The sequence below is a fragment of the Coturnix japonica genome, chromosome 1 (genome assembly GCF_054131305.1).
Source record: "Coturnix japonica strain WE chromosome 1, WE-NBRP24, whole genome shotgun sequence".
NCBI classification, from domain to species: Eukaryota; Metazoa; Chordata; class Aves; order Galliformes; family Phasianidae; genus Coturnix; species Coturnix japonica.
Window position 1 is genome coordinate 127,095,772 of NC_140663.1, and position 25,518 is coordinate 127,121,289.

The following is a 25,518-nucleotide window of genomic DNA, read 5'->3' on the forward strand; positions in this document are numbered from 1 at the left end:
CATGCAGGTTCTAGACAGGATGCAGAGGCAGGTGGCGCTGCAGCTACCTTCCTTGATGCTGCTAATGCTTCAGCTATCGCATTTTTGTTTGTATTTGGTCATCTGATAAGGGAAACCAGAGCCAAGGAGAGCACAGGCTGGAGCTCCACTTACAGACTGCTATAAACAAGAAGTATCTCATATATCACACCCTGGGAAGGTTCAACATGAATTTTGACAGGGCTGCAGTAATAAAGGTCTACCAAAGCAGTTCCAGTTGAGTGTCAGACAGAAAATATTATGCCAGGTGTCTTTAGTGGTCTGAACCATTTTGTGTTTTGTTCTTTCTGTTTTCTCAGCCATCACTGGAGTCTTCTAAACTTGTCTGGGTGATGAGAAAAGACTTGAAATTGAGATGCTGCTGAGAGCATCCAGAAAATTGTGTGTAATGAGATGTGTAATAAGAGACCGAACTATGGCAAAGTATTTCTTCTCTTGGCTTGCATGAGATGATGATGAGCCCAATTCTGGCTGCTTCCTATGGTTATAATCTGTTCCAGCAATGGATGAGAGGCTATGTATATCCAGAACTTCCTGTTGATGCAGAGGGCTAATGTTTGTTGCAACATCAGGTAATCCTCCTGATCATCATGAGCGTCTCACGTTCTGGATTCCTAAGGGAATTTTCTCATCTAAGTGTACATGTAGTCTGAAATGCTTGAATTGCTTTAATATGAGAAGGCACTTTCAGACAAAATAATTGTATGTAGGCTTTCCAAATACAGCAGAAGTCATTGTGAAAGGCTAAAACTTTGGACTGAGTTGGCTAGGCTATAGGTATTGGACTGTAATAATTTATTTGGTAAGTTCAATCAGAATATCGTAAGGGAATATTCTAGACCTTTTACCAGTTTAAAATTGTTTGAAAACATTTGAATTTATTGTTGTTTTTGATGTTTTGTGAGTGAGGCAGTGTTGCTAAGTACTAAAGACAGCTGCCTCTTTCATATGGTGAATTACTGTACTGTAGTTCATAGAATCATAGAAGAGTTAGTGTTGGAAGGGATCATCTAGTTTCAACCCCTGTGCCATGGGCCGGGTTACCAAACAGTAGATCAGGTTGACCACTTCATACTGTTTACCATGAATTGCCTGTTTTTTGGAGCCTTGTAAATTCCAAGGGGATGATAAGCATCCTTTCCTGAGAAGGAATGTAGAAAAAGTAGTTTTGAAGTCCTTCATCTGTGGAGCTACTTAAGAATCCCTTGTCATGTAGCTGCTTATTAGCAGTTAGCTGACAGCAAGAGTTTAGCATTAGCAAAATGGAAAAGGCTTCTTTACTGTAAGTGATAGGGTGCTCACTTTCTTGGTTGAATCGGTGTTATTGGTGACATTTTATTATTGTTAAAAGCATTTTGTAACTGTAAGACAATTGGATGAAACTAAATATAACAGTGTTGTGGATGATGGGTGAAAAGACTTTTGCAGGTTTTGCGTTTGTGCCATATTATTTCACATGGAAGACTGGAGCCTCTTAGGAGACTGCAGGGAACCAGTAGGATGAAAGGAGGTATGCATTTTGATCGTGTAACAGAGCTTGGCTCAGAAACATTGAAACCTGGTGTTGACAGAGCTTGTTGGATCATATGAAGTATGCAGGGATCTGAGAGTCATCACAAATTAGAGATCACTTTTTTCAGTCCATGTTTGTGAGCACCTGTGCAACATAAAATGTGTGGTGCTGTCAAGCACCAGTCTTACTTGCTCGCACTTAAAAGGAAGCAGGTTACTGAGACTACTGCTGTTTCCTTTGTATCGTTAAGGCATTTTCTTTCTTACTGCCCCTCTTCTATATTCTTGTTGCATGCACAGCATAAGTTCCATTACGATGTTATAGCTGAATGCAATATCTGCATATTTTCCCAGTGTGCTCATTTTGAGTCTGTTGAGATATGGTTTTTACTTCTGAATTTTTATGAAAGACAATAAATATATTTTTAAAAACCTAAATAAATACCAATCTTACTTGAGGGACACAGAGTTGTAATTCTATTCCTCACAATTTTCCTTTTGTTTGCTCTTTTGGGGCCCATTTCAGGATATTAACCATCCACCTGGGTTGCATATGTAATGGAAGAAGAAAATCTAGCATCCAGTGTGTAATCTCACTCTTTAGTGTTTTCCTCCCCTTAACTTTCCCTACCTTCTTTAGGCTGTGTGCCAACAGCTAATTCTGATGCTGTTGCTATTCATTTATTGCATTGCCTATCCGATCCAATGTTATCTCATTATCGAAAAATTGATGGTATGCAAGGACACTTCTGCATGCTTTGATGGAGATTTATGTAGTGTGATAATTTTCTAACTTTCTAACTTCATCATAGAATCACAGAATCATAGAACTACCCAGGTTGGAAAAGACCTTGAAGATCATCAAGTCCAACCGCAGCCTAACCACAGTACTCTAACTCTAACAACCCTCTGCTAAATCTTTATTCACTGATAAAGTGAACCATATGTGTTTGCTGTAGAAAACTGGAACCCTCACTCCTGATTTGAAAAGGGAGCTTGTAATATTATATTTATTTTTATGTATCATTTTCGAAAGTATAAGAGGAGGAAAGGCATGGATTATGTGAGAACAAAGCTGAAAGCATGTGGTGCTCATTTGAAAGAGGAGCTGAGACCTAAACAAAATTGTCATTTAACAGAAGGCTATTTTTGGATGTGGAAGTTGCCATGCCCAACAGCAGGGTATAGTGATACATTAGTGATCTGTGATTGCAGTTCTGATAGGAAACTGAGAAAAGATGAGTAAAGCCAGTAAGTTGCTGTTTTCAGTACAGACTGAATAAATGTGATGGTGTGTGTGGAGGGAGAAGGCTTATTTTCACTAGCCTTCTTCCAACTACGTTCAGATATCCTGCCCATGCATGACCACTTAGCCTTGCCCTGCCAAGTAAGCCTTACCACAAAACAGGTTTCCCAGCCTTGGGGCCAAGCTGGTGGTTGAAGGAAGTGCTCAGCAGCTGCCAGCTTAGGGTCTTGGTCTCCCCTGCCCTATGCACACAGGCTGTGTGCAGCTGGTGGCATCCCCTGCAGGTGGGTTCCTGTTGAGGAGAGCAGATGGTGGAGGGCTGTTGTTCCTGTCCGCAGTCTGGTGCACCTGCTGTTCCTCTTTCTGCCTTTCACCTGCATGCAATCTGTTTGTGGGAGGTGGGGTTTGTTGTGCAGGAGGGGAGTTCGGTCAAGGTACCGAAAGAACATATCCCAGATTTCCCCTGCATGGACTGACCATTATGTTTTCCAACCATCTCTTAATTTATTACCTTTAATTTTTGGTGGTGCTTTAGAGGTAATAAAGATTGGCTCATTCCTTTTAGACAGCTGCATATGTATCTGGTGCTACACAAATAATGTAAGTCATAATTACCCTAGAGCCATTAGCTCAGCTGTGTGGCTTCCTATGGACTTGGGAAAATACTCAGCATGTATTAGAAATATATCTTTTTATCACTGCAGTTTTCTTCCAAACATAATCTAAACAAACATAAAATATAAAATCATAAAGGGAATCAATAGTATTTTGTAAATACTAATTGCTGGCAAAGAAATATCCTGTGTCTTAAACATTTGCACAAGTTCTTGCTACAGTTACATCAATGTGGGAGTTTCTTAAGTGGGATTTTTCTCCTTCCTCTTTTTTCCTTTTATTTTGCTAATCTGATTTGCTAGTTTCTCTCTTGTAGGAGTAAGTGATAATTGGAGGCAAACATGGTTAAATGTGATGTAGATTTACAGACATTTATGAGAAAGTGATCCGCTTGCCTTAAAATCCAGAATACCTTACTCTGGGAAAGTCTGTTGTGACAGATGAGATATATACATTGTTTTTAATGTAGGCACTCAGCATGGCATTTAAATGGCAAACTGTATATTTCTCCAGGTTGTCGTCTTTATTGATGTGAGAAATTCAGTTGGCAACAGTTCTGAGAAATTAAGCATTTTTTGATATAAATGTAATTTCATCAAGCTCTTCTGGAATTGAGAAGCTTATTAGATTATAATGAATAACTGGATAATTTCATATTCTGTTAGGTACACTTACGCTTCCTAGCTTTTTATTGGCCCGTGCTTAGTCATATTTTACGAATTCATGAATGTTTTGTGAGAAAAGCATCAATTTTAAAGATGTCATATTTTATCAGGACACTTAGATATAAACATCCAGCAGAGTTTGTGCGTGTCCCCAGAGCTGCTGAGTATGATGCCACTGAAGCTTGCTGGGTGCTGCTCCTGTCTCCAGTAGTGGTCAGAAGCTGTTTCATAAGAAAGGAATATTTATATTAAGGAAGAGTCATGTGTACAGTATTTTTTGGCTTTGTTTTGTTTTCTAAGGCTCCATCAGGTGCATCTAGATGCTGAAAAATTATCCATATTCATATAGATATGTTCTCCTGTGCAACCTACTGCAAGGAACCCTGGTTAACACAGGGGAGTTGGGCTAAATCATCTCCAGAGGTTCCTTCAGACCTCTATGATTCTGTAATTCTTTAATCCCAAATCCTATTTACTTCTAACATAAATAAAGTCCTGTGTTACTGGAGATGCCATCTCTGTTGCTCACCTGCTACCAGCACCTTGCAATGAGAGCCTGGTACAGAAGGGAAAAGAGGTCTTTAAAATACAGAGCTGACATGGAAACAAATAGATAGCAGTAGCAGACTTGAAAATAAAATATATAATATAATAAAATTATGCAGATTTGAAATTAAAAATTTCCAATATGGATTAGTTCAAAGTTGTCTTAGTGAAAAAACTGACGGTATCCTAGAGAGGTGATGCAAAATACATATTCATTACTGTCACCCTAGATTTGGTTTGGAAACATTGATGTAGAAAGGTTTGGTTATAAAAGTGCACAACCTGTAGGGATTCGGCTGCAGTGTGTTTCCCAGTGCCACTGCTGTGCACAGGAGGAGCAGCTCTGAAGAGGCTCTGCTCTGTGCCCTGCTTCTGAGCGGAGGGGGCCCTGAGCGGGGATGCTGCCTGCAGAAATCAGGAAGCCTATCAGGAAGCATGTGGATCCTTTAGCTCTGTAGGGAAAAGGGAGCACAAATTGTAGCATTTAACCATGAATTTAAATAAATAAATAATAATAATAATAAAAAATAAAACAAAAACAAAACAAAACCCCAAAACTGAATTAAGTTGTGCCTTTATAAACATGGAGAGGAAAATCCTTTAAAAGATTATCAGATCCTGTAGTGGAAAAAGTGGTTCCTCTGAAAGTACAGGAGAGGCCCTTCAGCCTGTGATGGAGGAAACGCAGGGGTCTTCTAGTGCTGTGGCCCAGACAGTTTCCCAGTTTGTCAGCTTGACTGGTTAAACAAGATTACATACTGAGTCCTGACCAGTATTCCAGACTGGTGGCTAGGCAATTTGTCCTTGTCCCCAACTGTTAGACCAAAATGAAAGCAGTGTTTTCTATGGTAATGAGTTGAGCTGTGTCACTGAGAGATGATCACCAGCTCTGGCGCTTACTGTAAGGGAGGAGGAGTTATACTACTGTTGTAGGGAACAGGGTTTGAAAAGCAAATGAGACAAAGCAGGATATTCCTTGCCAACGTTACTGGGCTCAGCAGCCATGCTCTGTTGCAGGCTGCTGGGCTGGTTAATGGAGCTATGAGCAGATCAGGCTGTATGGCCAGAAGAAGATCCTGGGCATGTGCGCGGGCTTCCAGAGCTGTCAGGCCTCCAGCTGTTTGTGATTAGAGTAATTAAAAGCTTCAGGATTTCTGGCTCATGAGTGGTTGAAATGTTAGACATGTCTGAGGTCATGGTTGACTACCTGGACTTTGGGGATACTGGCAGTTCAGGCTTCCAGTCACCTGCAGGGATGTCAGGAAAGGTTTCACTTCATATCTATGAAAGCTAAATTTGAGCTAGGTTACTAAATCAGTTTAGATTCAGCTGACAGTGTTTTCCAGTGTAACTCTTGTTTTGTTGGAGAGTTTCTGAAAGGCTCCATTTCTAACTGCAAAAGCAAGTATCTATAGAGCTACGTCCAAATGATTGCCAAATCAGAATAGTGGGAGCAAAAAATAATTTGAAGATGTAATTTGAAAAGGTTGCAAGCCTGTTGTCCAGAAGAAATGATATCTACAGGATGATGTAGATATCATATATCTCCGTGTGTGATATATTTCTCCTTTCCTATTGCACCACAGCAGTGGGCTCTCATCAGATGACATTGTGGGAATGTAGAACTGTGTCTTGGTAAGGCCAGATGGGTGAAAAGCAATTTGTCAGCAACTCAACTAGGAAGTGTCTAGGATATGTTTTAAAGCTTGTGGCATACTGCAGATAGAAAGTAAAATCCAACTCCAACTATTTTTGCTTAGTGTCTGAAATCTTATGTTAACTAATGTTAATAGGTTAATTTTATTATGTATTATTGTAGTTCAAAAGAGGTTTTGTTTTTCATAGAATCATAGAATAGCCTGGGTTGAAAAGGACTGCAATGATCATCTGGTTTCAGCTCCCCTGCTAATGCGCAGTTGCCAGCTACCAGAACAGGCTGCCCAAAGCCTGATCTCTCTTTAGGTTTTGCTTCCTGAGTTCTGTATAACTGAATAAAATGGTTAATTTTTTCCTGCTTTCTTTAAAACCAGTCCTCACATGAAATATAAACCAAGCTTAGATATTTTTCTTGATTCTCAGCTCCAAGGAGCTCAAGGTGCAATGTGGCGGCTCAGAGAATTTATTTGTAAACCATTCTCAAACTAGAAAGAGAGCTAACGTATCAAGCTGAGTGAAAATGCTATCCTAAGACTTTAAAATTTCAATAAGAACTTTAATTAAAAAACAAAAACAAAAACAAAGCTTGGTGATTTTATCAAAACGTGCAGTATCCCATGCAAAGATTTTAAACAGACGTTGAACGGTTAACCACACAAACGCATCTAGTCTCTATGGATCCAGCAGGCATCATTTGCCTAAGGTTAAACTGACTTAAAATATGTCTTGTAAAAGCAGCATTGTCTGTGGAACCCACCACGTGAGTTTCTTCTTAATCATTTCCTTCCTTCTGGTAGATGAGAGGCTTAGTGAAGCTTTTAACAAGTGCGCAAGCTGCCATTCATCCTGACAGAACTTCCTTGTACAACTTGACCTTTAGGAAAGTTTGTTATAAATGTGCTGGCAAACAGCAGACAGTGTTAAGAAGCACATTTAAAGAATGGTGGAAGGCAGTCATCATAAATAATATTACATTCTACTTCACGAGTGATCTGTCACCTGTCTTCTTGTTTTTGTTCCCAGTGCGTAATGCTGCAGGCATGTTTTCTGCTACTGCAGTTGAGTGCCAAATTTTCTTTCTTAGAAATAGTGGGTTGTTTCTAATGACTTGCTGAAGTTTTAACTGTGGCTTCACAATAAGTGAGATATTTTACTCTGGAGATTCTTGTTTTTTTGGACCCAGCAATGGACGCATGTAGCTTCAGTTGAATCTCTATAGCACTGTGAACAAGAGCATAAAAATGCTGGCAATTAAGCGAAAGAGCTCCAGAGAGTCTGCTGAGGCAGGAATCGTGCTAGCACAATGTGTTTGGAATCACTTTTGCAGAAGATGGTTGTAGCAGGGAAGTATATCCTTCTCACATGAGTTTGAAGGGAGGCTATCAAGTGCAGTGAAGAGGATTCCATGAGGTGCTACTAAATAAATGTGAGATTGAGGAAATCCTCTGGAGGCATCTCAAGAGCAGCTGAGTAATGAAAATTGGTATTGTGAATGCTTGCCTTGCTTTTGCTTTTTCTTAAGCTGATGGCCCCATTTGGAGATAGAGAGGGAGCTAAGTGGCTCGGTACAGCAATGACAACATACCTGTCCCAAAAAGAAGCAAGGACAATTGTCAGAGTATAGGGGATAATGATTCTTCTCCTTCCTTAGGGCACCCCTGGTTTTGTATGAGTTGTTCTAAATGCAATTTTTTTGATGAAAATTATCCACTGAAGTAGTTCTTCATTAGAACTTGCTCAGAAACATTATTGAAATGATCTTTGCAACCCTGTCTACCTCTGAGCGCTTAACTCTAAGCTTCCCCTGCACGCGTAACTCATACATAAAAGGTTCACATAGTTATTGCAGTTCTTTGGAACACAGCTGAGCTACAGCAAAATGACTTTTTTGAAGTCATGCAAGAAGTTTATAGAAGAATGAAGGAGTCGGGGATTTCAGGAGTATATAAACTGGTTGGAACTCACAGTGTTAGGCATATACTTACAATGCACGTTGCTAGTAAATCTGTCATTCAGATGCTGCCTAAAAGAGGCTTCTGGAAATGAATCACGAATAAATCCAATTTAGTCTCAGTGAAAACAGAACTTGGAATTAATATAGTTAGACCTTTAGATGACTTGTCCTGGAAGAGCAAGGAGTGTGGAAAATATATTCCTGATCCTGATTTTTCAGTTTAAAGGTGAGCTGTCAGAAAAGGACTTCATTTAAAAGCATAAAGACTGCAATTCCTAAGATGCTGTCTAGAGCAGCTTATCTTAAATGATGTATCGAAATGGTCTGGTGTACAAAAACCAGAAAACTTCAGTGCTGGTTCCAAGAGAACTCTTTCATGGAAATAAAATTTGAGTGTGTGATCCTTCCTCCAGTGATATAGACCAGGTGTAAGGCAAATATCAGTCTGGAAACAAAGTAGTTTTCTATAAAATTATTAGGGAGAAATATGTAATGTATGGTGCATTTTCATTTTTTTACAACCCTGCCCACCCAAATGTGGCTCAAGGTCTGACGTTAAGCAGTCTGGAAGCTCAGGTGTTCTTGTGTCACTTCAGATTCCTGTTCTTTCCAGTATAATTGTTTGGTGAAAAACAGCGTGACGATAATAAGGGTCTCACTCAGAGTGTGGACAGTCAAATCTAGATCCATATTTATCACTGCTAAATAATAGAACGGAAGCAGTGAAGCACAAAGTTTCTGCTGATTACATCTTTTTTTGACAACTCAACTGAAGGGAAAGATGCTTGTGCCATTGGAAATTGATGCCGCCATCCCTAGAAAATTGGAGTTTTTTTTGTGAAAGCAGACGAGGGAAAATTGAAAGTTGTCTGTAGCTTGGGATCTCAGAAATTGGCAGTGGATAATTAAAATGATTCTGTGTGTAATCATAACACTGGGATTGAATCAGCAGTGAGATGCTATGAATCACTTTGTCTCAGTGTCTCTACCTCTGTCGCACCTGGGTGCCCCTACATGCCTTTGTATGTAGCTGTCTGCACAGGCAGCTTGGCACTGAGGAAAGCCTGTGAGTCAGGGGACAAAAGTTGGACGAAGTATGGCTTGTCAAGCTGTTGCTGTTATGCCTGACTGAATAATCCTGCCTTGGAGCGTTCCCTCAGTCCTGCTTTCCTAATTGTTGTGGTCAGGGACCTGGCCAGAATATGCTGTCATTCTGTTGCAGGCCATGTGCCTATATCTCTGGGAGGAGGGTGTTCGCTTGAATTTTGTCAGGTTGAGTAGCATGGATGTAGCAGGTGTGCTTACCCAGAACCAAACTGCGGGCCATACATAGACTGTGTGTTTTTCTTGATAATTTAATCATTCCTTATCACGTGGATCTTGTCTGTTGTATGTGATTAAGAAAGCAGTGAGCAATGGGAACTGTGAAAGAAAGGCATGAACAGCAAGACACTTGTTCCTTCCTTGTTTTCTTTCTCCTGAGAGATCCTTTCATGGGAGTTTGGGACAATCTTATGACATAAACTAACAGGGGCAAGTTGCTCTCTGTACAGTTAAAGCAAAGTAGAAGGTTCAGTGTTTGTTGTTGTTGTTTTAAGTTGATTTCTCTAACTTTAGTGATATTCAGACTGCTAGTTGTATCCTGGGTCATCAGCTTTAATTTGTTACTGACACTGATGTGCTTCCTGTTCTTTTGACTAGACATCAATCGTGCTTTATCAGTTCAGTGATACCTTGGTTTTGCTGTTTATGTTTCACAGTGGTTTTATCAGAATACCCAGTGGAAAGAAATCTTGAGACCCCAAGTATGCCACCATGCACTAAGCAGTCAGTATTTATACTCAGTTTGCCAGTTATTCAACAATAATCTCTGCTTCCCAATGAAGGCAAAACTGTATTATACTATTTGAATAGAAAGTAAACAATTTTTCTGTTCTGGAATTCATTTGTTTCAGGAGTTGATATTATCTGTTGACCTGGGGTCAAAAGAGGGCTCCAAAGGTCAGTGCCCATAAAGAAGATGCTACATACAGTATGATGTTATGTTCTAAGGAGGTTCTTGAATGCAGATCAGCTCCAATCTAGTCACTGTGTGAAGTTGGGTTCTGTCAGGCTTGTTGAGAGTAATCACTGGCACATTAAAAATGATGATGTTTCCCATTAAGCACCTGTAATTGAAGTAAAATAGAGATTAAAGCTATCCATGTATTTTCTTGCCGTGTGATTGCTTTTTTTTTTTTTTTTCCAGATGAGCAGTAGTGAAAGTTTTCCTTTTGTGTATGACAAATGAATATTGCTTTCATCAAGTTCTCTCAAAGATACTAAAGGACTTTTTCAGGCGATTTTTGGAGGCCAACAGAGAGTGTTTCACAGTTTATGTAGTGCCTGTGCTCATGCTTTAGGAAAAAAAACCCAATAATATTTAAGGATGCTTCCCATAAGCTTGCCTGCTGACATTTTCCTTGACAATTCATTAGCTGCTAGGAAAACATAAATAGGCCCTTTGGAGCTATTATTTCGGCAGCCTTATGCTGGGATTTTGTTTAAAATGTGCTACACAATGCAAAGTTATCTTACGTGGATGTGATTGGGCGTATTTTAAGGTTTTGTGTTTATTTTCTATGTCATAGATGCTTTGAGAAAACTGGGGAAGAAAAATGCTATTTGGTGCATCTTTGGCAAACCTTTAGTTCTCTTTTCTTTGTTTTAGACCGTGAGCTAAGAGGCTCCTTTTGTTACTTTAGTGTATGATGCTCAGAGTCACTGCTAGTGTTTACAATTGCATCTAGACTGTTATTTTTTTTTTGTACGTATAACAAGGTTTTAAAACTCAAAAGAATGTCTCAACATTTATAAGTCACTGCATGACAGTGTTATGTCGGGATTGAATGGTTGTATAATGAGATGAGCTTTGGAGTAATATCTTTAATAAAAAATAAAAATATCTTTAATAATGGGAAAGGTGTTTTTTTTTTTTTTCCTGAATCAGAACTCACCTGTTCTGTGGTTTTGTCTTTCTGTGATGCCATTTCTCACAGAAAATGTGCATTTGTATGCATTTCAGTTACCTTGAAGAGTCCTGTCTACTGTTTCCTCACGATTGATTTTGGTTTTCTGATTCCTTTGTATTACACTTGTAACACAGGTGCAGTTGTCAGTGGTGCTTGGTTTAGAAGTCACAGCAATGTTTCTAAAACTGTTTTCTGCCCTTCTTTGGTTGTGGCTGTATAGAAAATGCAATCTTTTTGTTAATGAAGCAGCAGTGTTAGAAGTGTGACACTCTGTGGTTTTAGAATGCTCTGAACTGTCACTGGGGCAGTCCTTGGGTCGTGATGGATTTCTTTGTGGGTTTGTTTCTCTTTTTTCTATGTTCTTTTTTCTTCTTCCTTCAAATTCTTTTGAGTATCCTCTGAATTTGACCTGTCTTGTTTTCTCTCTTTTTATTTTTCTCTCTCTTTTTCAAACAGGATCGGGGCACTAAACTCTTTCAAGCCAGGCTGTGAAAGGTCTTCCCAATAGGAATATTTTTGTGCTGTTTAAACAGAACCCAAAGTGACCTGGGAAGGGGGTCACTTGTAATCCAGTATTTCTTTCAGAGCACTGAGGAGTTTGTAGAAGGATCCTACCAGTACTTTATTGGCTTTAAGAATAAAAACAAAACCCCACAGAACTGTAGCTTATTTTAATTGTATGGATATTTGTTAGAGAGGGCAAGTCTACAATGCAAGGGAAATGTTAGGCAGCTAGGCCTGGCTTTTGGAGTGGGGCTGGAGATGTGTGAGTGCTGTGAGGTGGAACACTGTTTGGGCAGTGCTGGTGCCAGGCCTGGCGCCATGCTGACTGAGGGTATCACTGGGAGGTGAAGTCCCTTGGCTCACTTCTTGCATTTCTTCATAGTCAGGCAAAAGGCATTTGGATGAGTCTCAAGAAAAATATGAGCTCTGAGAGGTCTGAAGATATTTATGTGTATCTGGGTATGCCTATAATCAGAACAGGTTACATATAGATAGGAATCCATTTTGGGTCGGTAGAGCCCTCAAATCCCACCCAACCCCAGCCCCTGCCATAGGGGCAGGGCTGCTCCCCACCAGCTTAGGCTGCCCAGGCTCCATCCAGCCTGTCCTCAAGCACCTTGCAGGCATGGGGTACCACAGCTTCTCTGGGCAGCCTTTTTATTTCTGCTGCTATGTAGAGTAATGGGCGACCTTGAGGCCAGAGTAACCATCTGTATACATAACCATCCTCCTGGGAAATGTGTTGAAGAAGCTTATTTGGTGCTCTCTGGGAAACTTGTCAGTGTACCTGTGGTTTATGGCACCTTGCAGAGGATGCTAAGCAGAAAAATGAACAGCCTTAGTAAACACTAAATATCCAGTTATCTGGTTTGACAGAGCAGGGGGTGGTGATGACGGTAACAAAAAAGAACTACGAGCAGTGTTTTATTTTAGCAGTGCTATTGTATAGACTCTAATGTCTGTTGCTCCAGGGAGCTGAGGACTTTTAGGGGAACTGCAGTAAGAATTATATGATCAGGCACTAAAAGATCCCATTATGGCTGGGCTCTTCTGGGAGAGACAGAGCCTCAAGAGCACTCTGAATACTAAGAGCATTTGTGTAAGGTAATCCCATCAAGTTTTCTTCTTCAGACTGTATGTGGGAGAAGGGAGATGAAGCAGGCTGCTTCTACTGTGAAGCCAAATATTCAATATAAGCCATAACGATCCTTTAATTGGAGTGTAATGACAGTGTGATACTGGCAGCGGCTTAAGTAGGTAACCCAGAGGAATCTCTGTAAGGATTTCATCATGATTAACTCATTTGTCATTAGCTGTGTTATAGAATTAATGGGGATTGAGCACTGCAATTTACCAGCATACAGGATAGTAAATAACTAGCGAGTCATCTAACAAGGAAGATCTGTCACTGTATGAGAGTTAGGATCAGCAAAGCAAATGACATGACTTGATATCACTTCTGACCTAACGTTTCTGCAAGCTTCTGAGAAGTGCAGTAATTCCCCTGCAAACCCAAGTGTGTGTATCTACATTATACAGTTTTAAATCACCCCTCCCTCATTTTACAAATGCTCGAACAGTGAACTTGCTGGCAGCAGAGTTTTGCAGGCTGCTTCCCATGACAGCTGTTTGGAACTGGGCTTGGTGGCAGGGCTGGAGCAGCAGGCTTCTGGCAGGTGTGTACCAGGTCCTGGCAACCTCAGGGAGACAAGGCAAGGGAGCAGCCTCATCAGCTGAGCAAATCCCGCATGCTGAACCACGCAGCTGGTGCTGTGCTTGTTTCTGTGTTGTCTTCAACTGAAGAATGTGGAAAATGCAGGTTACATATTAGAGACAGGCAGGGATACAAAGTTCATCGGGTTTTGCACAGGCAGCAGTTGTCAGCGGTCGGTCTGCTGTGGTTTAAGCTTATTATGTTTGGTTTGGTTTCACTAATGTTTTCTCCTTTTTCTTGTTTGCTGTGATTTCTATTCCACTGGGCCTTGGGACACTCAGACTCACAGAATCCTGGGGGAAAGTATGCTCTGCCCTTGGTACAGTCCCCGTGGACTGAGACTTTGATTGCCTCCTGAGGCTCCTTATAATATCAGTATATTTATGAATGTTTGACAGTAACCAACTTCTACTATATATTGCCATTCATGTGCTATTTTGTCCTTTAAGTATTCTTTCATTGAAAGCAGTAGCATCTTTTTGTAACCTTGAACATAGTTCTGAAAGCTTATGGGCATGGGGGAGTCACCACCAGGCAAAAATAAAACATAAGTGGATGTGCAAGCAGACTGCATGCCAAGCACCTGATGGGAGAAACTTAGGGGAGGAAAGTCTTCAGGCAGCATGCAGAATGGACAAGGACTCATTCCCAAATTTCAATTAAACCCTATCTCCAACATTGCAGTGATTTTCATTTGAATGTATGATTTCACTTGTGTCTGGAAGTGATAACATTAGAAAATAAGAGGGTCATCTTCCAGTTTGAGCAGCCTTTCTGTTCTGTGTAGAGTGCTGTATGCTTTCGCATCCTGGACAATCCTTTTCAGGAAGTGAGGAAGATGAGGAAAAAAACAGCCTTCTAGAGAGAATTTGTTAGGACACAAAGAGACTACCGGAGTTTTTAATTTTATTAATAAAAGATCAAAGCTAAAATGCTGGGCTTGGGATGCTTTAGGGAAGCCTATCACTAGATTTCCAGAAGAAAAGCAGCTCACACCATTCAACAGCCACTCTGTGTAAACCATTTCCAGGAAAAGAGCCTTTGGCTGCCTTGGTTGTGCCTTAAGTGGGAACAGAGTTGGTGTTTATAGAGTGTAGTGAACTGCAGTGGAATATAAATAATACTTGATGGACAAACAGTTTGCTAAACTGTACTGGGGTATTGATCTTCGCATAATTTCCTATTGTTGCATGCATAAAGAGCAGGAATATTAATCATGCAGTATTTCTGTGTGTCTGTGTTACAGTTCTCCATTATTTTAAGCTATGTTACCTGATGGGTTACAAAAAGGATATCTAATGTAGTAATTTGTTTGTACTGTAATTAGAAGAATGCACTGGCATTCCTGTTTTGCTGGACTTTTTTCCTAAAAAAGCCTACAAGTTTCAGTAACACTCCATAGAAGGAGCTAACATTATTGAGTAGAAATATTGTTTGTTGAATTGCTGTAGGAAGCTGCAAATGTGTGATTAGGGGTTTTTGGCTCAACCCTTGTCTCCTCACTCTCCAGGGTTACTTGTTCATCCTAACAGGAGCCAAGCAGTCCTGGGAGCTTGGACCTCTAGTGTCTGGAGGTTCTCGAGACAGTGACATACAAGACACCCTGTGTCAGGGCTTTCCTAGACCTGCAGGCCCTGGAGACCTCAGGATTCATAGCGTGGAGGCAGTCCAGATGGCAGGGCTGCCTGGAGACACTGCAGGCTTTGTTTCTTTGCAGGTCACCAGCCAAGCTGGCAGGAAACCTGGCAGGCTTTTGATAGAACCTGCTCCTCTTGCAGCCAAGTCATATATTGATCACCACACGGTTGTCTGTTCTGGTGCTTTGTTTCATTTTGACCACAAATTCTGGTCTGGGGACTTAAAAAGCTTCCCAAGCAGAAATTAATTTAAATATGGAATTTTCCATAGAAGTTCCTAGTTTTACTGAATCAGTATTGTGCCCAAATCCCTCTCCCATGCAGTTTTATCCTATTCTTGCCTTGGGCAGCTGTATATCCATCAGTTGTACTCCATAGGGAACCACCAGTTTCAAAAATCCCTTCTGATCTGTTTGGAAATGAAAGATGAAGATTATGCTTTCTGTACAGACTTGTCTCTGTCTAACATTAGAATACTTCTGACCCAACACTATAGGATCGGCTCCCTTAACAAAATCTAACCTACAGTTTTTCTCAGTTTCTGAATATATGTTACCCTTCTGTATATTTGTCTCTTCTATTTTTCTTTTTTCTTTTTAAGAAAAAAAACACATCCATTTGCCAAATGGAAATGGAATGTATTGACTGATGAGGACGGGGAGAGAAGGGGGGGAAGTAACCAACTGACATTCAACTAAAACGTGCTACAGAAAAAAAGGTGATTGGCAACGTGTTTCAAACAAAATTCAGGATGATGATATCAGCAATGAATGTTTGACAAAGAGAATGATTATATCAGTGAGCAAAGTCTGTGATTCTGTGTGATTTGCTCTGCCAGAGAGATTAACATTAAGATACTATAATTATAATTTGTTATAGCAGCTGTATTTAAAATCCATTCTTACTTCCTTAATCTTTTGCCTCATGTGTACTTGGAAACAGGGCATAAGAATTCTGTGTACTTTTTGGTCTCCGCATTTAGAGAATATGGAATGATGCATTATAGAGGAGTTAAAGTTTTCATAAAATCATTAAGGTTGGAAAGAGCTCTAAGATCATCTAGTCCAACCCCACTGTGCCTGCTAACCATGTCCCTCAGTGCCACAACTCCATCATTCTTGAACACTTCGTTGTCTCGTTTTTGTCTTGGCTTCTACGTTCACTTTGCTTGCTGCTCTTTAAAACACATAGAAATTTTACAGGATCGTGAATAGTTTTCTTGCCAAGAAAAGCTCTGAACATGCAATTTCACTTTATGTTCTGTTTGCTTTTGGAGTCTTATAAGCTCTTTTGATGTCCACAAAATAGGGCAGATAAACCTAATTGTTTTCACTGGGTATTTTTTTTTTTTCAGTGCTATATTTATCTGCATTCTGAAATCTCTGCAGACTTACTGTAAGTGATCATAGAATCGTAAAGTTGCAGAACCATTAAGGTTGGAAAAGACCATTCAGTTCACCTCCTCCAACCATTAACCATGTTGCTTTTGGAATTTTCTCTTATTTTTAACTGTGTGTTTTCTGAGCAGTGCAGTGGGATAAAAAAAAGCTTGTGCTGCAGCTTCTCTTGTCAAACTTGGAGAAACACATCTGCAGTGCTCTTTTATAAAGTGACCAAATTCAGTCAGTTCCCTCTCACACCATTTTTATTCATATCCTTTGTGCCCATGGATAACAGAGTACATTGGTGCATGGACACACCTGCTAGGAGTTTCAGGCTGCTGTGACATCTTGGGCTCAGGACTGACTCAGGAATGCTGAAGTAACCTTCAGAGCACCTTGGAATGTGCCAAGAAATACTTAAACAACTGGCACCGGAGCTCTGTATTGATTTGGCAAGTCTGCTTTGAACATAACTCACAATTCTGCTCCCCGCCACATGTTCATTCCTGTGGTGCCAGTATTTCAGATTTTGGCAGCATGACAGTTTACCTCCTATCCTAGGGCTGGCCTTCCCCTATCAGAGTTTGCTGGCATGATAAGAGAAAATCATTTACTATTTCTGTTTGCTTGGAAAGATAAAGAGTTTGGCCTTCCCTTCTAGGTCACACCACCTTCAGCTGCACGTTTTCTGTCATCTAGCAGGTCCACTTCTTTCTCCCTTGCTGAACCAACATGACTCGTCAAGACAGGCAATGGTAAGAGACTTAGGAAAAATGCTCTGCAAGGTACCACCTGGGTTATAACCAAGTCTGCCGTGTGTTATTATGGTTGTGTCTTGCACAGTCAGACCTCTAAACCAGAGGAATTCCTATATTCTCATTCCAAGCTTCTTAGATCCTCTATGTCAGTAGCCTTTTATCTGTGTGTTTTGATCACAGTTCGACAGTCTCTCCCTATGTCTTTCCCCGTAACACCTATTCCTCCTCTGTTAGCTGTCAGAACCTTGGTCTTTACTTACCTCTTGATTTTGCATATTCCTGGTGGCATTCTCTGTGCTTGCTAGATTTGGATGTGAATGGAAGTATCACAGGAAGACAGGAAGAGTGGAAGAGATCTCTGAGTCCATCTGGTCTTAGCACCAGTATGTATATGCATTATATGCAGTACTTTTTATAATGTAGTCCTTGATTTTAAAACTAATCGGGTAAATAAAACAATGGGTTTATAAGAGCCAATACTAAGGATTAAATTCACGTGTAAAGAAAATGCATGATGTCCTGAATGTAACACAGATTCTACTTAATCCCCTCTGCAGTACATGGTAGCATTCTTCAGTTCTGTTTGCTGCCATGACTTAATGGATTTAGTATTATCTCCAGTCTACTGTGCAGAGTATTTCCTTTTCTTTAACAATCTTATTATAATTAGATGATCTAATAACAAGATAATCATACACAGACTGTTCTAAAAATAACTTGATTTTCCAAAAATGGCATCCCATGAAGTCTGAGTTTAATGATCCGAGGCAGGAAATCTTTTCCCAGCACTCATACCTGGGAAGGTCTCTTCCCAGTCTTTCCTTGCATCCACATCTCTTTCCATTTAATAGTCACATTCTGCAGTTCTGATGTTACATGTTTGAAGACTAGTTTTGGTGCGTGGGCTTTCTTTCTTCTGCAGTCTCCTTCTTGGATGTCTCCTACTGTGATCTGAGCATCATTTGTAATTCTTATCAAAGGCTGTTGATGATTTTCTAGTCAAGAAAATAAGCCATGATGTGAAAAGAAATGAAACATATTGGTCGAGTAAGTGGTTTGTATTTTTCAGTGTGAATTGAAGGGCGCAGTGGGCACTTCTTGAGTTGGGGGAGCTGCTGCTCTTGGAAAGGGCCAATAATAGTAGGACAAGGGGAAATGGTTTTAAGTTGAGAGAAGGAAGATTTAGGTTGGATGTTAGGGGGAAGTTCTTTACTAGGCGAGTGGTGAGGTCCTGGAACAGGCTGCCCAGGGAGGCTGTGGATGCCCCGTCCCTGGAGGTGTTCAAGGCCAGGTTGGACGGGGCCCTGGGCAACCTGATCTAGTAAATGTGGAAGTTTGGCGGCCCTGCCAGGCAGGGGGGTTGGAGCTTCATGATCCTTGAGGTCCCTTCCAACCTGGGCCATTCTGTGATGCTGTGATTGGGGTCACCAGAATGTGGAGCAGTAGGAGGGCAGCCAGAAGGTAGACCCGAAAGTGTCAGATATGGTGAAAATAGATTGCTTCTGTTGTCAATAGGAGTCATACCAGGTGCCTGCTGTAAAAAACAGCCTGCCGTGTATTCTGTGCTTTGTGTATACAAATAGTTCAGTTTTTCCAGTAATAGAAAGCATAGCTACTACTCAAGATGAGTAGCAAATAGCTCTAAGAGTGTGGATTTTTGCTTCAGTTGCCTGTTCTCAACTCTGGTAGGAAGCAAACGTATATTAAGCTAAAAATGGCTGTGGAATCAGGTAATAATTTTTGGTACTTTAAAAAAAAAGATAAAGTAAGAAGCTCAATTTGCACATTTCACAGGTGTTGTTTTCCATTTTGCACACAATGATTTTTTTACTGCAGAATGGTTGGCTGTTTAAACAGCCTGTATGTTTCCAGGAAATTGAAGTTTCTGTTAATCTGTTGGAGTTCAGAGATTTAAAGTTGCTGTTAAAACAGATTGCCATTTGATTTTCTGCAAATACACCAGTGATGTCCTTGTGGTTATGATTTCTTTGTTTTGTACTGAAGTTAACTGTGGAATGGTAGAGGTATATTCCCAGAAATGATGCTGTTCACTGTATTTCAGGGCAGAGAGGTGATATGTGGTGGGATGCTGAATTCAGCAAACTTTTGGGGTTCTGGGATTGCAGCAGCACATTGTGCTTTAAAAACAAGCAGCTTGAGAGCTCTGCTGAGCCTCTGGCAGCATGACAGCATAGCTTGTTCTTCCTTGCTCTTTAGAGGATGTGGGTACTTGACAGCACATGGAAAGCAGTACTGGTGACAGAGCAAGGTAGGAGGATTGTAGCAGTGCAGCATTTTTTCTAAGCAGAATTACACAACAGGAACTCGGTACTAATTCCTTTATCCATTTATATTGTGATCCTTGATAGCACAAAGGACAGAAAAACAGAAATTGCATCAGAAATTTCATGGAGGATGTGCACCCATGTAGAGAGGATTGTGCTTCAGAGCAGGGGTAAAGAGATGGTACTGTCAAGCACGTCATGCTCTGTATGCTTTACCTCTGGATCAAATCGTGTCCATGAAATGAAAAATTTACATCATAGTGAAGGAGGCAAATGAGAATTTACAATTCCTCTTTAATTATGAATAAGTCAATAAATATATTTTCTTTTTTTCTTTCTCCCTGCCATGTGGCTGTTTTGGAAGGGAGGTTTTCATTAGATTAGCAGTGTTGGAATCTTTGTACATCTTCCTACAGATCATGTTCTGTGTGCCCATTAATATGATTGTATACTATGGATTCTACAAGTCTGCTAAAAAATAACTGCCCGTACATTTTTTGCTTTCAGCTTTTTGAGAATGATGTCTTGTTGATAATAAATAGTCTCTGTATAATGTGATAGTTTTTCAATACCCTCCTTGACAACTCAACATTAGCATATACTTCATACAACTTTCACGTGAAATTTTGCTATCTGTTATCTTTCTAGTTTATTGCTGACACTTGATACATAAATCTTATTTGTGAAATTTGTCCTTTGACTCTCAGTTATGGTTAAGCAGCAAAGATCATCTGAAATAAATAAGTTTATCTTGCCTCGTTTATCAAGAGAGAACTACTATACCGTAGATACAATGACTTTGTGCTGCCTTTCAAAACTTAAATATTAACATATTTAATTTGTCTCCCTTGATGGCTTGTTATTCTTTTCTGATGTAGGTCTGAACAGAAACTGGAAGAAATATAACCTTTCTCTCACACTGATTTTCTTCCTGAATACTTCATACCCTGTAAAAACGAACACTGCTGTCCTTTGTGGCATTCCTACAAGAGGATAAGTACAATTGGGTCATCCAAGAGCAGTAGATGGACCATGACATTACCTATTCAAACAGTAGCCTGTGTGTGTTTGCCAGCAAATCCTCTCTGCACACAACAACAAACCCACTGTTTTCGCAAGTTAAACAAAATCTGAGGACAGAATCTCTTGTGTAAAAGTTTCCTTGAGAAGATTAATTTATTATTTTAATTTGTCATTGTATGAATATTTATAAGAAGGCCCAAGGAGATGCAGGAAATCAACTGTAGGGGATGCTCACTGTTAGAAGAAGAGTGTGTTCTTAACTTAATGCACTAATCAGCAGGAATATTTCAGAAGTGCTTTTCTTGGTATACAACCAGACAGTGAGTGGCTGGAACAAGTGAGTGGAAGGGCTACGTCCCTTACCAAGGAGGAGCTGCTGCTGCCTTTTGGCTTAGAGTTGTAGTGTGGTGTGAATAAAATACAACTTAAAGGCACCAAAACAGTAAAAGATAAGAGTGGTTTCATTATAATCAGGGGTTCTGGAGGAATTCTGAGATGCTTTGGAAGGTGACACTTGGGCAAGAAAACGTCTGCTGACATTTGTAAGGGAATATCGTGCCAGTAGTCAAAGTGGAGACTTGGTCTCAGGCTGAAGTGTGTCAAAGCAGCATTATCTTCCCCTGACTCCTCTTCAGCCTCTTCCCTACTCCTGCTTAGAAGAAAAATCTCTTCACAGCCAGAACAGATGTTTACCTACTGCAGCTCCCCAACTGTAGTGCTGCTGCCCTCTCTGATCTCACTTTAGTCAGGCCACAGCTCTTACCCTCCTTACCCACTGAAGCTCTTTGCAGTCATTCACTCTTGCCTTCTCCTGCATTCCAGCCTGCCATTACCTCAGGAGGAGATAACAAGGCAGAGATTGCTCTTACAGCGTGATTCCCACCAAATGTCGTCTTCAGGGACCAAGCAGCTATCACCTGCCTGCAATACAGAGAGCAGAATCATGAACCAAGGGTCTGCAGATCTCTGCTTTGTCCTCCTGACCAGTGCTTTTCTGCTGTGATGTTGGTGGATAGGGTGGGTCAGTTGAGTTAAGTTCTTATGGCTGTTCTCTCTGACTGCCCCAGACTGCAAGTTGCAAGGTGGTGCCCAGCTGGAGCAGTTCTGATGAATGTGGTCTTGAGAGCCCTGCAGCTGCCAGCCAGCTGCTCACACTTGGTTTTTGTATCATGGATATGTTGGGGGCATTTGGCAGGAGCACAGAACAAGCAACAGCAGATTTTTTGTTGTTGTTTGTTTCTTTCTTCCCCGTTAGGACCAGCTGAGGTTGTGTTTGTTGTAGCAGGTCTTGAAGCAGTATTCCTCAAGAGCCTTGTTTCTCTGTTGTTTTCACCTTTTTGATAGTCATCATCACAGGTGACAGCATTCTTCTCTAGCCCTGTTTTCTGGCGTCCTGACAATAAGGAGGAAAAAAGAAGAACTCTCAAGTCTCTAGGACATGATCTTAGGAAGAAAAGCCAGAAGTCTACAGCATGAACAGCACAGGGGAAATTGTGCTTGGCCAACTTGATAGAATCAATGGAGGCATTTAGAACTAGTTTGTATGAGGCCCTGGGCAGCCTGGTCCTAGTGGGTGGCAACTCTGCCCCCAGCAGGGGAGTTGAAACTAGATGAACCTTGAGGTCCCTTCCAGCTTAAGCCATTCTGTGAATGCCTGGTTTGTTAGATAAGAGGAGAGCTGTGGATGTTGACTTCAGCAAAACTTCTGAAACTCTCTCCCAACATCCTTCTAGGTAAGCTCAGGAAGTGTGTGGTAGATGAGTGGACAGAGAGTTGAACTGAACTATTCTAACCATGGCTATGCATTTTGCACATGGACGTGGAAAAACTGGCTATAGCCTGTCTTCAGTATTATTCCTGCCATCCTAGTCAAAAGGAGAATGAAAATTAGAGGCATGCCAAAAAGCTTTTCTTATATAGCACAAAACTTTGTATTGATGTATATTATTATTGGTAAGGTTTTTTTTAAGGCTTTTTTTTTTTTCATGTTTGAAATTTGCTTCTGATGATTAAACGTATCCTAATATGAATCTGTCATTAGCAAAAAAGCATGTTAACTTCAAGCATTATAATTAGTTTTAGCCAGTGTTAAAAGTTTTTTGACAGATTAGATTATTTTTCTCTAAAAATAAGGAGGTGAATTTTGTAACCCTGTGTTAATGCAACATGAGACTTACATAGATGAAATCCCAGAAGGACTAATAGTAAACAGTGCTGAGCTCTGTCTGCTCTGGATCTTCAGTCAGTGCTGTAAGATTAAACCTGAAGTCCATAATGGGGGAAAAAAGCGTCCCACTTTTTTACTCAAAATAGCCTTACCTACTGCTATATTGTCCTTGAATTTGACAAAAACTTGTTAATATGATAAGGAAAAGTGTTTCTGAAATCGGTAAACATGGAGATTTCAGTTAAAACCAAGTTCAACATAAGCATTTGAAAGATGTTATGCATATTAGTCTTGGTGTACTGTTTGTAATTGCTCATTCTTTCCTCCAAGATTGCTCATTTATGTAATTTTCCAATAATCTTAGGTCATTCTCTGTAAAGGATTTAGCTCTGCTCTCTTTGAAAACAATGGCAGAACCCCTACTGATTTTGACATTAAAATCTAAGAGTTCTGAAAGAATGCTTTATAGTCTGTACTAGCTTGTGTGGATTTTTGTTCCAAGAATTTACAGTGTTGAAGTGTTGATCCTTGGAGATTTCAACATGATATATTTTGGCTAAAGAATAACTTCTCATGAAGTTTGCCCTCTGCCAGGATGGCAAGATGCTGTAACACATTAATTCTTATGGAAACTTCTTTCTAAAGAAAAACACCACTATAAATGAAAGTGAAAAAGACTTATCACTTAATTGAGATGACGTGATTTGCTCTACTGGATAACTCTTCAGACATATTTTAACCCATTATTTTTGTGCATTTTTCTTTTGTTACCTTCTCAGGTGCCCCTCAGTACCTGAAATAAATTACAATTACTGTTGCATTTCCAAGAAAAGGATATTAGAATAGTTACTTCATTCAAATGCTAGTAAAGTGGCTACTAACTGTTCATTTGAGAGCAAATAAATGAACTATAATTTACTATAAACAGCCTGCCATTCCAGTAGGAAAATAAATGCATTATTAAGAATAGGTTCCACAGGTTTTCAAATAACTAAATCAAATATAATATTAAGTACCTTGCTATAAAATCAGAAAATTTGGTTCTAGCTGTCAGAATTTAGATATTGTGCTCATTTTTACTGTTGCTGTAGTGATATGTGCAGTAACTATTGGAAGCTTACTCTTTGTCCGTGTGTAAATCAGCTGCTGGCTAAGTTGAGGAGTATTGTCTTATTTCTTTTTCACATTTCACAAAAACATAGGGGTTGGAAAGCGATGTCTGGAGATCATCTAGTTTAACCCCCTTGCTAATGCAGGTTCCCTGTAGGAGGTTGCACAGGTAAGCATGCAGGCAGGTTTTGAGTATCTCTAGAGCAGGAGGCGTCACAGCCACTCTGGCCTAGCTTTTTCCAGTGCTGTCATCATCAAAATAAAGAAGGTTTTCCTCATATTCAGGTGGAACTTACTGTTTTTCAGTTTTTGCCCATTGTCCCCTTGCCTGGTTGCTGGGTAAGACTGAAAAGAGTCTGGCCCCATCCTCTTGACACCTACTTTTTTGTAAGTGTTAGTAAGATCTCCTCTCAGTTTTCTCTTCCCCAGGCTCAATGGTCCCAGGATTCTCAGCCTTTCCATGTAAAGGAGATGCTCCAGGCCCCTAATCATCTTTGTAGCTCACCTCTGGACTATCTCCAGGAGTTCTCTTGAACTGAGGAGCCCAGAACTGGACACAGTGCTCAAGATTTGTAGGGCAGAGTAGAGAGGGAAGATTACCTCCCTTGACCTGCTGGCTACACTCTTTTAAATGCACCTCAGGATCCCACTGGCCTTCTTGGCCACCAGGGCACATTGCTGGCTGATGGTCACCCTGTTGCCCACCAGGACATACAGGTTGCTCTCCAGAGAACAACTGCATTCAATTTTTCCTCCTGAGATGCAGGACTTTGTACTTGTCCATGTTGAGCCTCATAGTGTTCCTCTCTTCCCAACTCTGCATCCTGTCCAGGTCTTGCTGTGTGGAAGCACAGCTTTCTGGTGCATCAACTGCTCCTCCCAGGTTCACATCATCAGACTTGCTGAGAGTGCACTCTTATCTGTTCATTCAGCTCACTGATGAAGACATTAAATCCAGATGTGGTACTGACAGCCCTGGGGAATGCTGCTAGCCACAGATCTCCAACTAGACTCTGAGTCACTGATCACAACCCTTTGAGTTTTGCCAGTCAGACAGTCCACCCCACTGTTCAAAATGCACAAGTTTTGGTCTAAATGTCTTAGTCATTCCTGTTCCACTGAAGTGATTATCAAGGCAACTATTATTTGCAGGTTACACCAAACTTCCATGTTCTCAGCAGTGTTCTTGGTCTACATCTGGGGCATCCTCCCTTTTCCTTTTCTTTCTGGCATCTCAAATATGATTAATTTATTGGCCACATGGTAGAAGTGGGGAACTTTCTCATATTGGGATATGTCTTCTTCCACCACTGTTGGGAGTATCTCGATTTGTAACCTTACTGACATCTTGGATTTTAACCTTAGATGATTATATTGCAGTTAGATTGTTTACAGTTTCCTCCGTATTGTTTGGCCATCTCTAGAAGTAGATGTATTTAATGGTCTTCTTTCTTCTGTTACATAGTTTTATGTTACCCCTCTCATTCCTTCTCTACATCCACTACTAGCTGCCAAATTTTGGTCAGCTCCTACTTTATTTTCTGCTTACTTTGATGTGAGAAGTTAACTTTATTATGTTAATGCTACCTGAAGTAAATTCTGCATCTCTGTCTTATTCACTAAGTTTATCTGCTTGTTTTCATCGTCTTCAAGCTGTATCATGATATCTTATGTCACGTGGTATCATCAAACTG

General features: G+C 40.4%; 1 protein-coding gene across 6 annotated transcripts in view; it reads left to right on the forward strand.

The window, feature by feature from the left end:
• The window catches only part of MYO16 (myosin XVI), a 329,444-nt gene that overhangs the window by 34,900 nt on the left and 269,026 nt on the right, over window positions 1-25,518 (forward strand). For 2 of the 6 annotated variants that reach the window (XM_085552537.1, XM_085552531.1), the window contains exon 2: window positions 17,143-17,236. The exons of the other annotated variants lie outside the window; for them this stretch is intronic. The gene's annotated coding sequence lies outside the window, so the exon portion shown is untranslated. The remainder of the gene's footprint in view (window positions 1-17,142; window positions 17,237-25,518) is intronic. 6 annotated transcript variants of the gene reach the window in all.